A 6,000-nucleotide genomic window follows, 5' to 3' on the forward strand; every position below is an offset into this window, starting at 1 on the left:
GTGGGCATTACATCTCGGCCAATTTCGATAACCAGCCAAATTGTACCAGGCACTCTTTGATTATAGTCCTTGAATTACTCGAAAAACGGGGAATTTAGCCTTGTCCGCTCTTTTAAGTCGAACAGTTTTCATCCGATCTTCACCAAACTTGCTGACAATGTTTGTGGGCATATATCTCAGCCAAGTATTATTACCACCCAAATCGCCAAATGGCTGTTGTAGGGAGGTTGCACCATATACTTTTTTTAATGACGATACGCAGAAAAAAACAGCATTCAATGAATTACGTATATTATGTATGAAGTGAAATAAATATAGAATAAAAAGATTATTTAAGGTCTAACATTGTTCTGTATAATATATATTTGCACTCATACTAAGCTGGGAAAAACTAGAAAAAGGCAGGAATACAATAATCAGTGAAATATTCTTTATTTAAACTATTATTATAGTAAGATAAAATAGATATAGAATAAAAAGATTATTTAACATTGTACTGTACAATACGAGATATATTTGGACTCGTACCCAGTTGAGAAAACCATATTGAACTCGCCTAGCGGCTCGTCCAATATGGTTTTCTCAGCTGGGTACGAGTCCAAATATATCACCGTATTGTACAGAACAAAGTTAAATAACCTAATAATATTCTTTTAATGTCCGTAATTCTGAAAATATTTACTCACGACAATACTATAATTGTATTAAATAGTATTACATATTGCACAAGTTGTTGTTATATCGTTGGTATTCGAATAAAGTGGACTTACAGACTCGCTAAAATGTCTCATTTTCTGAGATGCATGAATAGCTTAATAAACCTGCTCAACAGTTCAATGGTAGACTGTCCACTCTTAGTGCGGGAGGCCTTGGATTCGATTTCTGCTGGACATAGTAAAAGTCGTAAAAAATGTGACTGGTAGCTATATATCTTGGCACACGGAATATAAAAAGGTGTACCAATAGGTCAAATAAACTTAGGTTACTATCAGTTAGCAGTAAATGTTTACTACTTGACTTTACTACATGTATATCATATATTCGCAAAAATGTCTTATCTATCTCTCTGTAACTCGGGTACTGTTTCTGTCATCTCAAGAGTGTAAAAAATGGTCGATTTGATTTTGATCTTGCAATGAATTTATATGTACAAAACTTTATTCTAAGATTAATTAAGTGCTATTTCAAGATGAGTGTTTGGTGTATTTGGTATTGATCAGAAGTAGTTCAAAGCTTCTTACCTAACCTGCTTGGTCAAATAGATTAGAAACTTTTAACATAATATAAAAGATCATACCAAGCTCCTTATAAAGTGTTTTGAAGCCTCCACTCGGCGTTTGGAAAACCGTCTAACACAGTTAGACTAATAAAATCCTTATACTGTTTTACATCTCATGTACTTCAACTGTCCACTTTCTATTTTGCAGAATAATGTATCAAACGTCCTTTTCAATTGTATTTTGTCATTATGTCTACCATAATTGTGTACCTAAATATTTTTTTCCAGGGACTCTGAAAGTTATAAATTTGCATGCACATTAAAAATGCAACAAGTACAAAATAAAAATAGAATCCCAAAAATGACAAAATACTAAAGATTAACATTTTTCTTTATTAGGAGTACCAAGATATATATATGGAGAAATCATACGAGAAAATACTTTAGAAAATTCTAGAAAATAAACTGTGGGTACTTTAAGTACATGTGATGTAAAGCAAAATATATTCTCAAACAAGATTATCTTTGTACAAAGTATTTCCTTCTTTTGAGTAATTCAATATATATATATATATATATATATATATATATATATATATATATATATATATATATATATATATATATATATATTACTATTTTATATATATATATATTATAAATAGTAATGATCTATGAGGTGTAAATTTCCAAAATTTAATTGGTTTAAACATATTTATTCCCAACAATATATGTATACTCAGCGTCACTGAAAAGTTACCACCTAATATATAAGTCTTTACTATTTTATACAATATCGACGTCACTTGTTCATGGCCTGTGTGCGCTCTATTACTCATAGACCCTGTCTGATCATGTCTCCTAACCCATTTCATGACTGTGAGGTGAGAACAGCACATACGACGTGCAATTCGGTGTCAACCATGCCAATGGCCTGATGGCGTTGATCGTGCCTTAAACGTGGCATTCTTAGCAAGGATATTCTGGGGTTTTAACGTATTCCATTTAGTCTGTCGACTAACTTTCAAGTGCGATGAATGATTTGCGATAGAAAATTCGTACATGTCGACATTGCTGGAAAAAGTCATTTTGCACGTGCAACACGTGCCTCAAATGGAGTTAATCGAATTTGACAAATCTTTACACCAGTGACGTCTCAGCTGCGTCAAAAATGCAGTCGTGTTATGCATTTAACACAGTCCGATGCGATTTTTAAAATATAAGGGCTATTAGGGTGGTAACTTTTCAGTGACGCTGAGTATAATTATATTTATATACTAACATTACAAGTACAGTTGATGGATAGGATTAGAACGAAAGACAAGTCTTATAGAGATTTTCTCCTAAAACGGATATAGGTAAATAATTAATTCGCAAAAGTACAGCGAAGCTTTAAATATGATAAATATGGGAATGTAGTATATGGTATCAAAAATGTTTCTGGAACAACAATATGAGTGCTAATGAGAGTAGAGAAGTTAAAAGTAATTCATTGAATTTTCAAAAAACCAGAATTAGAGAACATGACATATAATAAAGGGTGGGGTATAGTGTTTCGTTGAGGTTCAGGCATATTTACAAGGCTCTCTTACTTTCAGTTATTTAACAGTGTACTCTTTATGACAATAATGACATTTCCCGCGTCCGGCAAAGAAGTGTTTCAATAAGGAAGGTTTACGTCGATATCATAGTTCTGAAGGTTATAGAAAAGCTTTTGGTGACAGTCTTTATATAAGGTGCGTTCTAATAGAAAAATGGACATTCGTCTCCGTTTAGCCGCATTGACAAAGAGGCGTCGGTGATATGTTTCTCAAGAAATAGATGGTGATTGAGTGCACTACATTTAGTCCGTATTCTTGTGTGAAGAACTTGGTGCTTCCTTATTTCGACATAATAATGTGTAAGTATGAGGCAAATATCTTTATTCAGGTAATCTTTGAAAGATGATAATGTTGTTATTATACGAACACTATTTGGTAAGATGTTCCAGTCACGTATCACTGAAGGCAGAAACGAATTAAAGTATAAAGTGGTCATGGCCGGAATACCACATACAATGTTCGGATTTCTTATGTGATAGTGATGTTCAGCTCGATATTGTATTAGAGATGAGAGATGTATTATTTGTGCACATTTTAAAGAAAAGAATGAATCTATGCTTGTATCTGCGCTCTGACAGATATTCCCATGGAGATTCTTTATTGAGTTTTTCAAGGGAAACTATTTTTTTTCATCAGTTGCTATACGAGCACATTCGGATTGGATTTTGTCGTGTTGATCTATTTCACACTTTATACAATTACTCCAAACAACATCGGCGTATTCGAGAATAGGCCGGACAGAGGAAGTGTAGATAGTTTCCACAGATCTGCGATCGACGGAAAACTTGATTTTGCGTATGTCGTTGACTCTTTGCCATGCTTTCTCTAAAATATAGTCAATATGTGAGTGCCAGCTGCAATCGCTGGAAAGGAAGACACCGATATGTTTATGTTCAGTTACTTCGGATATCTTTGCCCAAACATAGTGAGTACAGGTTGATGATATATATTTAGTTTTCTGGGCACAAGGAGTGATTCCGATTTGGAGGGATTAAATGTAACAAGCCATCTGTCGGCCCAGACAGAAATGTAAAGAATATCACTCTGAAGAAGTTCAAATGCCTGACAGTTCTGTTCAACAATAACGTAGTGCCATCGACAAATAGGTTTATAGAAGACTTAATGTCCATAACTAGAGCTAAGTCATTTATAAAAACAAGAAAGAACAGAGGCCCAAAAATCGAGCCCTGAGGGACTCCTGCTTTTATTGTAGTCAATGATGACTTAATGCCAGGAAGAACAACACGTTGACGTCGGTCACAAAGGTAGTCAGAGATCCAAGCTGGAAAGGAACCTGATATGCAAGCAAAAAAGGGTTTTGCTAAGATACCTTTGTGCCAGACTTTGTCAAAGGCTTTACATGTCAAGACTGGTCTAACTTCTAGTCCCTCGTCCAGTGATTTGCACAAGATGTCATACATATATGTAAGTTCATTAACTGTCGAATCTCCTGGAATAAAGCCAGATCGGACTGGGGTCAAAAATCAATATCTCTCAAGTGGTTGAAAACATATTAAAGATCAGGCGTTCAAAAAAACGTTCAAAGTGTATTTAGTAGAGTGATATTGCGATAGTTTGTTTGGAAGTGAAGCATTATCCTTTATAAATATTGCACAAACATTAGCTTCTTTCCAAATACATGGTACTTTACTATTTTGAAGAGCTTCGTTAAATGGGTCACAGAGAGGTACTAATAGTTCACGAGAAGTGTCTAAAAGGATCTTATCAACATCTATTTACTTGAAATATCTTCTACTTCACACAGGGTCGGAATGATTTTGTTAAGAAGTGGAGTAGAAGACGGTAAGCCAAGGTCAGGTGCTTGTCTATTGTCGTCATTAATAAGTGTTTTTCCTGGAAATAGTCGTTATGTATATTTGCCTTTTTCAAAGTCAGTTAATGAGATGTGCAATGGGGCATTTCAATCGCGGGATAGAGTTATTTTTAGGTTTAGAAATAAAAGACTTGAGAGTTTTCCACCAGACTCTGGATGACAGAGAACCATTTATAAGATTATCTGACAACTTTGAAAAGTGTTGAGATTTTGCCTCAAGAATTAATAGAACTGTATCATTCCTAAGTTTTTTTGCCAGTGGTAAATAGACTGAGGTGATTTCGCTTTTCGGTATGCCCTTTTACGTTTACGGATAAATTTTCTAATATCGCTGGTCATCCATGGGACATCAAGGGTGAACTTTACCAATGTAGGTCGGGACGTTATCTTTTGCAAAAGATACAATAGCTACGTTTATGTTCTCTGCACATACATTACATTGATTCAAAATTTAATTCATTTCAGATAATTACATTCTCTGCATATATGTTTAAAGTTTATTCTTTAAATAAGAAATACCTTTCTGTCAAATCATCAATCGTCAAGGACACGCGCTGCGGTCGGCAATTGTACTCGTGGCATATATCTATTCAAAGTCTCGTGATCAATTTATGAAGCTAAATTGGTAGATAGGCTATTAAATCGATAAAGGTTACATTGCCTTTATATGGTTTTAATCATGTTTGTATATATTTGCAATGGTTAAAACATATAAATGAAAATAATGAATATAAGCAATTACAATGATAACAATTCAACATCCATATTATAACATTATGTTATGAGCCCCGTCAAGCATAAAAGGTCCTTATCGTACTTGACACGTTTCCGAGATAAATGACGTCAAAGTCAAATGATGACGTATCAATATGGCCGCGCCCAGATGTTGACATGCATCAAGGTTAAATCGAAGGAAAAACAGAATAATGGATACATTTGAGGCAAGTGATATTTAAAATAAAAAGCATACTTTAAATATATTTCTTTTAATAGAATGCTATACATGTTTATTTATTCTACCATGCTTTCTCTGCTGGAATAATACAGATAACAAAACTTTTTTAATATCTAGTTAATCGCATCAAGCAGATTTGTTTAAAATATGCCAATGGCAATGTATACCTGTTAGCATGGACTTATATGACTATAACATGATATTATCTGCTGTAGGTAGGTTGTTTTAAATGCGCAAAGTAAGAAAAACAATTGTTTAAACATAAAACTAAAGATAGATCTGCAGGTTTTAAATTTCTGTTCCAAGTAATTTTCTTAGGCATGACGTTTGTTTTCCATCTAGATGTGTTATAAAGAAATGGTAATTAACCGCGGCATTAGTTTTGGTATGT

This window comes from Mercenaria mercenaria, chromosome 5 (assembly GCF_021730395.1).
Source record: "Mercenaria mercenaria strain notata chromosome 5, MADL_Memer_1, whole genome shotgun sequence".
Lineage (NCBI taxonomy): Eukaryota > Metazoa > Mollusca > Bivalvia > Venerida > Veneridae > Mercenaria > Mercenaria mercenaria.